Below are 12,233 nucleotides of genomic sequence, written 5' to 3' on the forward strand. Positions count from 1 at the left end.
TGGTATTGCCTTCATCCTCCCAGCAGGCTGATGATTGGTTTTATATATCTGTACGCATTTGTCTTCTGGCTTTCTGTTAAATAAAGCGCAACTACTGTATGCATACACTTAAGGTCCAAATTTTGTGCTCTTTGCCTTTTTGCTCTCTGTTGCACAATATCCATTACAAATCTGGGGCCAGATTCACTTATCCCACAAGTCATTCCAAAGAAAGTAGGGTTAAATGAGCTGCCATGAAAGATGCTCTGAAGAGGCAGAGTACATTAGAGCCACAGATCAGTCCTTGTTTTTCTCTCTTCCAAAGTGGAAGTAAGACTCAGCAGCCCTTTAGCCGGCACAGTTTATTGCTTGCCCAGCGCTGCGTTGGCATTAGCTTGAGCATTTAGAGGTCAGGGAAAAGACTCGGAGTAAATGGGGAGCAGGATGGTTGTCCATGGGCATGTTTCCCTCTTTTCCTGGCTGTGACCTCTGATATCCTTGACAGTCCCTTGCATGGAAATGGAGCTGGACCTGCAGCAAAATGCACCTTGCTCACTGCACCAACTGTTAATTCCACTTATTAACTTAAGGGTAAGAAAGCAATGCTGCCAGGACTGATATCCACTGAAAGTCGGCGCCGCTTCACTTTTTTCTGAAATGAGGATGGAGCAGAGTTTAGCTCTGCCCTGGCTGCGAAGAAGCGATGCCAAAGGCACCTTGTATCCCACCGTTGCCACCACGCGGGTTTGAATACTCTTTCCAAAATAGTTGTGATACACAGAAATAAATTCACATCTCTCAAAGCCATTTATACCACAAACAGTGATGAACATGTTGTGGTCATATATGGTGTGGTCCCAGATATTTAAAACCCCTTTATTTAAAATTAAGTAGTGCTGTGCTATTTTTAATTCTCCTGTCACTACAGGATGGTGCTGCACAGAACTTTAGACTTTCACCATCACCGTAATACCCGGATTAAAATAGATCAAGATCAAAATAAGGAGCCTTTTCATCAGCTCAACTTCCCGTAAGGCCTAGACATGGGAATTTAAAATAATTTAAAGTTCTTAGTTAGGAGTACAACCAAAAGAGTTATGTTTAAGCAATATGAGCTGTTTATTTTGTTACAAAAATTGTGAAAGACATATGCATTAATTACACCAAAAGTTAACTTGTATTGGTGGAAAAAGTGTTCTGAATAGCTAGCAGGACATAACATGAAAAATGATCAGGTGCTGTGTTACACACACACAGCGTTAAACTCACATCTCAGTTTTATAATATTTCCTGTAATTTCAACAAAGATTCTGTCTGCAAAGGATCCACAGGATTTCTAAAAAGCTAAACCTTATACTTACAAAATTCTTGTAAGATAACAATAAAAATACGAGTGACTTGAAACTGTCTTACGAGCTTTTTCATTGGACTTTACCTTTTGTTTAATATAAAGCTATAATGCTATTGCTGAGCATAAGAAAAAAAGATAAAGCAAGAAATTTTGAAAAAACAGTAATTTCATAGAGAAGATGAAGATAGTTCTCTAGGAAACCTTTAAAGAATGAAATACACGTAATCACATTTCATAGGAACAATCTGGTTTTTAATTTTAAGATGTAATTTATAAATATTATAAAGCAGGAAAATAATGCTTTAGGTACTGATCATAGTTTTTCCCTGTTGATTTCCATTTCAAAATTAAGACTGGCTATAAATCAGCCTGTTTCTGAAGTCTGTATGTGTTTAGAAAGAAACGATGTCAGTAACTTATTTGTCCACTAGGCCCCACGGTGCTGAAAGCAAGCAAGACAGTTAGTGAATATGAATTTGGCAGAAGAGCTGTATTTTCAGTACGCAGTGCAATAGGTAAATCACTAAAGGGCCCAAGTAAAAGTTGCCTTTAAAGCCCAGCTAAAATAAATGAACAAATCAGTAAGGAAAAAGTAAATAAATATTTTGATGCAGTGGTTGTACATGCATCCCAAGGGTATTTTGAACCTTTTTCATCTTCAGTTTACTTTAACTCTGTATCACCCCATTAGACTTCCTCCTACTTGAAGAACCCAGTCAAGTGCTTGGACCTGCATGGGGCAATGCACAGGTGCCTGAAGATGCCATTAAATTCACAGACTCTGAGCTCTCTACAGGTTCTCCCTGCACGTCTCCAACTTCAGGACTCAAGACCTGTACTCCAACACGACGAAACACACACACCTCGCAATTTTGCATGCACCAGAAACAGTGCGTGTGCTAAATGTGCTTCATTCGATTTGCTCAAAAGCTGTGGATGATAGATGATTCCTTGAAAAAAAATTAGAACAGTGATGGAAATAAACTGAGAGTCAGATTTTTACCTATTTTACATTCCAGTAGTGCCCTCTCTCAAGGAATTTTTTTATGCCACGTGATGTCCATAAGCACAACTGTCCCTGCCCCTGCAAAGTGCTCATCTCATTATACAGTTTATCATCAATTGCTGCCTTCAAATTGTTCCATGGTGCAGATAAAGACCAAGTTTTCTTTTTTGTTGCCAAATATTTTGTTTCCAAAACATTCTGAACTGGAGATGTATTTCCCAGTAATCCACCTTAAGTGCTTTTATGGAATGCAGCTAAGATACCTCATCTGCAAAACAAAACGAAATAAAGTTAACATTCACTCTTTATTGCAAGATAAATGCCATAAAGTAATCACAGAGGACAAACAAAGCAATCCATGATTAAGGTGTTATCTTTCTGTACTCACTTTCCACTTCAGATATTAGGAGAAACAAACAAAAAAGAGTTGATTTTAAGATGTGGAAAACATTTTCTGGTGATGGTGATAATCACATTAACATTTTCATAGGTAGCCATTTATATGGGTACTTTAAAAAAAAGTGACATAAAAGAGGATGGAACTGAACTACATTTTCATCCAAGTTTTTATTAAAAATTAAAAAGAAGAAAATTCAGAGTGCCAAACTTTGACTCTGATGCCATCCAGTTAATTTTTTATTCAGAAATTAATTTAATTCAAATATATTTCAACAATGGGAAGTGTTGCCATGAAATGATACAGCAGCTTTTGCGGAACTACTAGCCACTTTCACAGCAATGGTGAGACATCATGCAATTTTCAGCATAGATCAAGGAAATCTCTGGAGCTCTGGAGCCCTCAGCACAAGAGGGACATCGACTTGTTGGAATGGGTCCAGAGGAGGCCACGAAGATGATCAAAGGGCTGGAGCACCTCTGCTATAAGGACAGGCTGAGAGAGTTGGGGTTGCTCAGCCTGGAGAGGAGAAGGCTCCGGGGAGACCTTATAGCAGCCTTCCAGTCCCTATAAGAAAGCTGGGGAGGGGCTGTTGGCAAGGGCATGTAGCGATCGGACAAGGGGCAATGGTTTTAAACTAGAGCAGGGCAGGTTTAGATGAGACATTAGGAAGAAGTTCTTTACACTGAGGGTGGTGAGACACTGGCCCAGTTTGCCCAGAGAGGTGGTGGAGGCCCCATCCCTGGAGACATTCAAGGCCAGGCTGGATGAGGCTCTGAGCAACCTGATCTACTTGAAGATGTCCCTGCTGACTGCAGGGGGGTTGGACTAGATGGCCTTTAGAGGTCCCTTCCAAGCCAACACATTCTATGATTCTACGATTCGACATCAATTTGGTTTTTCTTAGCACCTCTTTAGCAGGAGGTAGCCAGTGGCCGGGAGTGCAGGCAGCACACCTCATAACCATAAAGGGATCTTTTTCTCTGGAAGTTGCTCCATGGAACAGGGATGCCTCAATATTAGTGGAGACTCCTTAGTGACACATCTGGTGCTGCCCACTGAAAGATCAAGGGGATAATTGCAGTTCCCTTCACGTCCAGTTAAAATTGGTTTCTCCTGGGAACTGCACTGAGCCTATTCGGACTTCCTAAGACAGGACTGGTCTTTCCTGTCTGCCCAACATTGTACATCACACCCATCAGTCCCACAGGAAAGGGAGGCAGGAGGAACGTCCCTCTAATCCAGATAGTGAAAGTGAAATCAGGACCTCTTCTCTCTTGATCTTCCATCATTTCACACCACTTTGGTAGCCCCATAATATATTTTTTCTCACTTCCCATTAAGATCTGGAAGCAAAGAGCTCCACTGCCCTACCAGCAGGATTTTAAAGGAAAATCACAGAATCACAGAATGATAGGAGTTGGAAGGGACCTCTGGAGATCATCTAGTCCAACCCCCTGCCAGAGCAGGGTCACCCAGAGCAGGTGGCACAGGAATGTGTGCAAGCGGGTTTGGAATGTCTGCAGAGACGGAGACTCCACCACCTCTCTGGGCAGCCTGTGCCAGGGCTCTGCCACCCTCAAAATAAAGAAGTTCCTCCTCATGTTTAGGTGGAACTTCCTATGCTCAAGTTTGTGCCTGTTACCTCTTGTCCTGTCACTGGGCACCCAACAAAGTCTCAACAAAGCCACCGAGGATATTTGGATGAAATGAAGAACACAGTATTTTAGATATTATCTTTACATTTTCATTTGATTTCTTGATGCTAAGTCTTTGTCAGAATTTAAATACCTAAGTTTCCTGCATCTTCTGAATCCAACACCTAGGGAAAAACCACATAGCCTGCTCGAGAGGTATGTTCAAGTTTGTGCCTGTTACCCCTTGTCTTGTCACTGGGCACCACTGAAAATGTTCTTCCTTCCCACCTTACACAGCTGCGATGCAGGTTTATCCCATCCTAAGCATCTGGTGCTATTTTACTTTAGCAGGGAAAGAAAATTAAATGCACGGTCCCAAGAATGGATGACTTTTTCAGCAGCTTTACACAGCTCCAGTGAAGAGCAGACCTAGGTAGACGTTGGAGGATTTGTCTTAGTATCAGCCAGTGGGTCTCCGTTAGATAGCAGTATGTATTTCTTCCTTATAGACTGTGCCACTGCAGAACACGTTGTCCCTGGCTCCCCGTAGCACAGGACTATGGAAAGGCTGCACTGCTGCAAAGGGCATGAGGTGCCTCCAACCTACAAGTGACAAGGTTGTTTCGCACATTGTGGTGTTTTTTTAAGAAGAAAGCCTCTGAATAGGGGGAAGCCATACTTAAACATGTTATAGAGGGCTATCTTTTACTTGTCATGTTAAAAACGGTGGTTAGTTTTATTAAACTGTGATTGCAAACTTCTGCCTGTGGAAGCTCCATCTGAAATGCTTCTCTTATTTCATACACTGCGCCGCTCCAGATACTCATCAGCCCTCTTTGCAGCAGACTTGATTTTTGGAAGGACTGGTCTGCATAGCTGTTCTTGGTTTATTCAGGTTTCTGACACACCGTTTATCACCTTTACATTCTTACACTTCCACTGAAAAAGCTTGAAAACAGAATTGAGACAAAACTTTTAAGTTTATCTTGATGCCAGGAGTCACCAGCTTTCTGTGATTTTCATCTGAAACAAGAAATCAGTGAAGCTGGGTGTCTGTAAATGTCAGTGTGTCCAGCCTAACCTCCCTGCTCATTACAGAACACATAACCAGCTATGGCCTGATTGGTTTTGAGCTTAATTCTATGGCAAACTGAAAACAATTTTCTTTGGTTTTTCACTTTCTAATACCTGTCTTCTGTAAAATAAAAGTTCCTGTCCTTACACATACTTAACTGATGCTAAGATCATTTAAACCAGGTTGTGGAAAGTAAGTATTTACTTCCCAGCAGTTGTTAAAATGCCATTACAGATTGTATTTAAATGTATACATTACACTAAAAGTAATTATGTTCATGTGAGACAATGATGATGATGATGGTGATAAGATCAAGCAGCAGATGTGTGAACGTAAGTGCCTGCCATCTTATTTTAAACATCAGATGAGCTGAATGGAAGCCTAAGTGGGATCATTTTGGGATCATTTTGTTAACTCAATATAAATAATTCTTTAAATTTTATTCTCCATTTCAAGGTATGGCAAATTATAGTCGAATGTTCTTCACAGTGTTGATATAGTGGCACTGACGTCATTACTTCAGAGGCAACTAATTGAGAAACACGTTAGGTAAGATACCTTTTACCATGCATAAGCAGGAGAACAGTTTAAAATTTGGTGCCTCTCATCAAACCCTGTAGGTACTTACCATGCCTGTTCTCCACAGAGCTACTGCAGCACTACCAACCATCTCCTTCACATCTTTCAATACTTAAAGGGGGCTTATAAGAATGATGGGGACAGGCTTTTTAGTACAGCCTGCTGCGATAGGGCAGATTCAGACTAGGGATAAGTCAGAAATTTTTTATGCTGAGGGTGGTGAGACACTGGCCCAGGTTGCCCAGAGAGGTGGGAGATGCTCCATCCCTGGAAACATCGCAGGTCAGGCTGGGCAGGGCTCTGTGCAACCTGATCTAGTTGGAGATGTTCCTGCTCATGGCAGGGGATTGAACTAGATGGCCTTTAAAGGTCCCTTCCAAATCATTCTATGATTCTGTGATCTGCAGCCTCTTGGGCCTTCTCACCTTTGCCCATCTCATGGGCATCTTCAAGAAAACATCTGCTGGACTGGACGTGACAAAAAACAGTGTGGAGTCAGAGGTACCTCCCACCTATTCTTTGCTATGTTTTCTCTGGTAACTTAACAGGAGTGTAAGAAACACATGCTTACCTCACACCTTCACCTTGCTGAGCTCTATCCCTTCCTGCAGCCTCTCAGGATGTGGCCTAACCACCCAGTGCCACAAGGTGGAGACCCACTCAGTCCACAGCATGTCTATTCTGCATAAAACAGGTCAGATTTGCGGGGCCGAGAAGTTGGGTTGGGCAGTGGATGAGGAATCAGGAAGGTCTCAGGCAATGAAGTCAAACATGAGGTCAAACCTCAGCTGCGGTGACTCTTTACTGTGGAAAACCCAAACATGATGACAGGGGAGGAGGAAGAGGTAGGGAACCGGCGGGGTGTCTCCATATGTGATTTATAGGAAGACAATTTGCTCTGCTAGTTCTGCTAGGCACGGCTGAAGGTCGGGCTTTGCAAACTGGGACGCAAAACCACTTTGGAGGCGTGGATTGACAGGATGGCTGCATCACACAGTGCATGTTAGAGCAAGATCTGGTTGCTTCAGTAAAAGACCACAAAGGAAATTGTAGAAAATGGCAGGAACGGGCTCTTGAACAGAGCACGTAGATCTTCATTACCATCTGTCCTCTGCCACGAGCCTTCCTCAACAGCTTGGCTGACATGATACGGAGAAAAAGTAGTGTTTCCACCCAGGCTGTGATGGATAGCCCCAGTTGGAAGGAGCTGCACCAGCTCTAATGTATTATAAAATTGGTTTTAATTTATTAGAAGAAGAAAAGAGCAAGTATTGTTTCCACGAACCTTAACCACTTTATTGGTATTAAATCATATTAAGTTGCTGTTATTTTCTTGTATTTGGCATTTTCTTCTGAATGTTTATTCTGATTCGCTTTAGCTTCTGGCCAAGTGTGCATCAAGTGTCGAGAGCCAGTTCTAAACTCCATTTCCCCTATAAAAAATGAAAAGAGATAATTACATTTAAGAGCACTGTATAGAAAAAAAGTAGCAGTAATTTACTTCTATGGGCAGGTGTAGAGCAAAACAATAGCATTGAGTAGACGTGTCATGTGAGTTGCTTGAATAGACCATGTATACCTACTGCTTGAAAAAACAGCCAGCGAGTGTGCTGACTCTGAATCATAGAATCACAGAATCATAGAATCGTTAGGGTTGGAAGGGAGCTTAAAGATCATGTAGTTCCAACCCCCCTGCCCTGGGCAGGGACACCTCCCACTAAATCAGGTTGCTTAGAGCCCCGTCCAGCCTGGCCTTAAAAACTTCCAGGGATGGGGCTTCCACCACTTCTCTGGGCAACCTGTTCCGGTGTCTCACCACCTTCACGGTGAAGAACATCTTCCTAACGTCCAGTCTGAATCGACCCATCTCTAGTTTTAATCCATTCCCTCTAGTCCTACTATTACCCGACATCCTAAAAAGTCCCTCCCCAGCTTTCTTGTAGGCCCCCTTAAGATACTGGTAGGCCGCTATAAGGTCTCCTCGGAGCCTTCTTTTCTCCAGACTGAACAATCCTAGCTCTCTCAGTTTGTCCTCATAGGAGAGGCGCTCCAGCCCTCTGATCATCCTCGTGGCCCTTCTCTGGACACGTTCCAGCACGTCCATATCTCTCTTGTAGTAGGGGCTCCAGAACTGGACGCAGTACTCGACAGGTGGGGTCTCACAAGAGTGGAGTAGAGGGGGAGAATCGCCTCCCTCGACCTGCTGGCCACGCTTCTCCTGATACAACCCAGGATACGATTGGCTTTCTGGGCTGCTAGTGCACACTGATGGCACTCGTCTCGTCTCGTCTACCATCACCCCCAAGTCCTTTTCTTCAGGGCTGCTCTCAAGCCAGTCACTGCCCAGCCTATATCGGTGCTTGGGATTGCCCCGACCCAGATGGAGGACCTTGCACTTGGTTTTGTTGAACTTCATGAGGTTGGCATGGGCCCACCTCTCCAGCCAGGTGAAGCATGCAGTGTCTTACAGTGAAGCATTTTGAATCTGATGCTGCAGAAGACGATGTGCCCTGCAGAAGGGACGTGCGGGGAGCCTAGGGAGCTCAGTGCCCCGCAAGCTGTGAGTCTAAGAGGCAAAACTCTACACATTTCCTCAGCCTAAAGTATATTTTCAGACTAATGCAAATAGCAGCTTCGTGTCACGTAACTATGAAGCCTCGTGTCAGAGGGAGGTAAATCAAGAAAAACTCCACTGAAGTTAGGCCAAGTCACAGCCGTAAGAGCAGGAGTGTGCATGCGTGTTTATATATGCCAATATCATTAATTACTTCACTGAGCTTCTTCTAGGGGCGATGTTGGGTCTCGCAGTCCCCAGGTGATATATTGACTCTTTAGAAGTTAATCAGTGAGTTGAATCTACTCTGCAAGCTTTATAATTCACCGTATTTTAGACTTACTATTGCAAAATGGTACGACTTGGGCTAGTATTTGGAACACACTCAGAAAACATGCAGATAAAGCAATTAGACACTTCAGATTTGGCTTCTTGGTGACAGTGTCCATACTAATTAAACTGATTGAGAACACATGCAGACTCGTAAGAGGGCCAGGTCAGGACTAAATTTTTCTTATGAGGATACAGTAAATAGGTCACACAGTGAAACAACATCAATACTAATTGATTAATATGTTCTACAAACCCAATGGAAATTAGGGCAATTTGCTCATTTTAAAATTAAACTAGTTATAAATGATTTGAGATGGTTTTAGTTGCCTAATTTTAGACAACTTAATTCACTTTGTCCTATGACTTTTAAGTAACACGATTAATATATGCAAATTAATTAAAATTTCTATATACTAATTGACTGAGTCATGTCCTTATCTTTTTGCAATGAATTCTTCTGTAAATACCATCATCCAAATGAAAAATATAACAAAGCCCTTAGAAATTTTTGCATAACTGTCCCTACAAAATGCAATTTTAGTATAATAAAGCTATCTGTTCAAAAAAGAAAAAAAAGTTCTTATGAATTTCAAAATTGCTTTTCTTGCTGAAATTCTGTGTGTTCCATGACCAAAAAGAGAACACGAACACAGCAGAAATTTTGGAAAAAATTTATAAGAAAAGACTTTAACTGTAAATTAAAATTGGACATAGCTTACATTTCAGCTTTTGAAAAAGGAAAAATAACATTTTATCAGCAGTGATCTGGACTTAAATACAGACACACTGAGTCATAATGAAACCTCTTGAAAGACTGAAAACTGGCTTTTGGGTTGGTTTTTTTTTATGTGAAAGTTACTTGGATATCCTGTTTTATCAAATTTTGTGGGGTGTTATTTGCATTACGCTGTGAAACAGAGTTTGGCTGTGCATATTTTGGGTTTCTAAGACCATTACAAGATATGTAAAACATGTCTCCAGCAAGTGTTAACATCTTCTAAACAAAAACCTTGAACTTTTACATAAATACAGGTAGAATTTGGCAAAATGCGAAAGGTATGAAGTCACCAGATGTAAGAGCATAAGATTTCACCTTGAATGAACTTTAGACGTGGCGAAGGATTTGCAGTGCCTTTCACAATCGGAAAAGAAAAGAAAATGGAGTAACCTAAAATACATATTTTTGAAGCAGATCTCCTGCCCTGATCTGTTTTGAGTAGCACTGTTTGCAGCTGCTATTAGCTTCCTCTTTTCCAAGACATGCTTAGTCAATTGGGACAACCCCAATTCATTGCTTTCCAGGTTTGTCTACGATTATCCCCTGCAACGGTCGACCGCGTAGCTGCCAGATTAACACAATGCAAAATGCGCATAATGACACTGCATTTTCAGTACCCTTATGTCAAGGATATACTTTGGCCAAGCACATCAGAACCTTTAATAGTGCAAACAACTGCTTCAGTCAATCTTTGGTTGTTCTTAGACGCCCTGGAAACCTCTTTCAGCCCCTGCAAGTCCACAGTCTGGACCCTGCACATCATCTGAAAAACATCAGCCTTTTCATGAGTCCATCCCAATATCCATCCTAAATGTTTTTGGATGCTTATCTGAATCAAATAGAATATATAAGTCTTTTTACGATTTATCTATTTCTAGCAATCTAGTTTGTGTGCAGAGCTAATAATGGCAACTCAAGTTATGGCACCACCTTGTGACTTATGTTTCTAGTCAACAGCAGAGACACGTTCAACAAAATCCTCTTTCGACTGCGTCTGGTTTTGAAAAGGGATCACTGATTCTGTCTAGCAGATTCCCACAAACAAAATGCAAGCTGAAAATCATCGTTTTACATATTTCCTTGTTAATACGAATTTTGTACTTGTTCTAGATCTGCAACTGCATAATTGCAACTAATAAACCAAGTTTTAAAATTCTTTGTTGTTTTCTTGCCATGTAAATGGTACAGGTGTGCCTACAAACAACAGATAAATTAACATCTGGACTCTGGGAAATAAATTTGTGTTGTTCTTTTGCCTTTTGAACACATAATATCAGCTGAGGTCTTGTTTTAAAGCAATTTATTTAATGGGATGTTATCAAACAAAATAATACGCACCATTTACCACATTTTCTGGTTATTAACTACATTTTGCATATACTTAACTCTGAACCTTGTCAGTAGGATGTATTTGAGTAAAACTTTCATAAGCCACCCTAACATAGTTGATAAGAGTAAGAAATCCCAGTATTTACAAAATATCATTGCTCAGCCACCCTGGTGGCTGGCATGTTGAGGAAACAAGCAGTAAAAATATTTTTATGAGAAGAGAACTGTAGGCCATGCAAGTTCATTCTATAATTATTATTTTCTGAACTTTGTTCACATCACTAATCAAAAAATGAAGGTTTATCTCCCAACTCTTATTCTTTATCATTCACACTAGCCTACCTCACTTTTAGATGATACAAAGAAAATTGACAGTATTCTTTGTACAGAACAGCCACACTTTTCCCCATTCCAGAATTTGGATTGTAATCCCTAAAACTGCGCCATGCTTATGTGTGTCTATATGTGGAAATACGTTGCAAATGAGGGTGTGATGTCACTTATTCTTTAAGATATTTATTTCAATTTTTAATGTAATCTCAATATGTTAATTTAATAAAGTTTTTTTGTGTGGTTTTTTTAAATGGATAATAAAACAATTGATTTGCAATGGAATGCCTGCTGGACATTTGATGTAGATCATGGAAAAGGCTTCGAAGCCAGTGGCTCTGCACTGCTGGAGTGTTGCAGCACCCTGAAAAACAAAGTCATCCAGCTCAGGCCATGTGTTCCCAGGGCCACCCTGAGCAAGTGCCTGCCCTTGGAGGGCACTTGAGCAAGTGCCGCACACAGACAGCACGATGCTGCAGGCTGAGAATAACTGCTAAAGCCAAGGCAGGTAACGGGAGATGTGGACGTGAAGGTTGAGTCTAACATGTCCTTGGAGGTGTCCAAGGCCAGGCTGGACGGGGCTTTGAGCAACCTGGTCTAGTGGGAGGTGTCCCTGCCCAGGGCAGGGAGTGGGACCGGGTGGTCTTGAAGGTCCCTTCCAACCCAAACCATTCTGTGATTCTGTGTCTCTCCCTGTGAGTTAGTAGCTGATGCAATACTCACAATCATGCTCTGAAACTGGGTTTTTCACTCCACAGTCCTTTCCTGCATGTACCATCTCACTTGGAGAGCAGATGCAAAGAGCAACTGTGAGAAGATTGCTTTGTCATGGATGTCAACAAGCCTGTTTTCAGCAATTTGGCCTCAAATTTCATATACATTCCA

General features: G+C 41.6%; 1 long non-coding RNA gene across 4 annotated transcripts in view; it reads right to left on the reverse strand.

Moving 5' to 3' along the window:
- Positions 1-1,082: 1,082 nt before the first annotated feature.
- LOC141735946 (uncharacterized) overlaps positions 1,083-12,233 on the reverse strand; it is a 127,938-nt gene continuing 116,787 nt past the window's right edge. For all 4 annotated transcript variants that reach the window (XR_012584869.1, XR_012584867.1, XR_012584868.1 and 1 more), the window contains 2 exons: positions 6,596-7,457; positions 1,083-2,604 (listed from right to left, as the gene is read on the reverse strand). This is a non-coding gene — a long non-coding RNA (uncharacterized LOC141735946). The remainder of the gene's footprint in view (positions 2,605-6,595; positions 7,458-12,233) is intronic.

This window comes from Larus michahellis, chromosome Z, assembly GCF_964199755.1.
Source record: "Larus michahellis chromosome Z, bLarMic1.1, whole genome shotgun sequence".
NCBI classification, from domain to species: Eukaryota; Metazoa; Chordata; class Aves; order Charadriiformes; family Laridae; genus Larus; species Larus michahellis.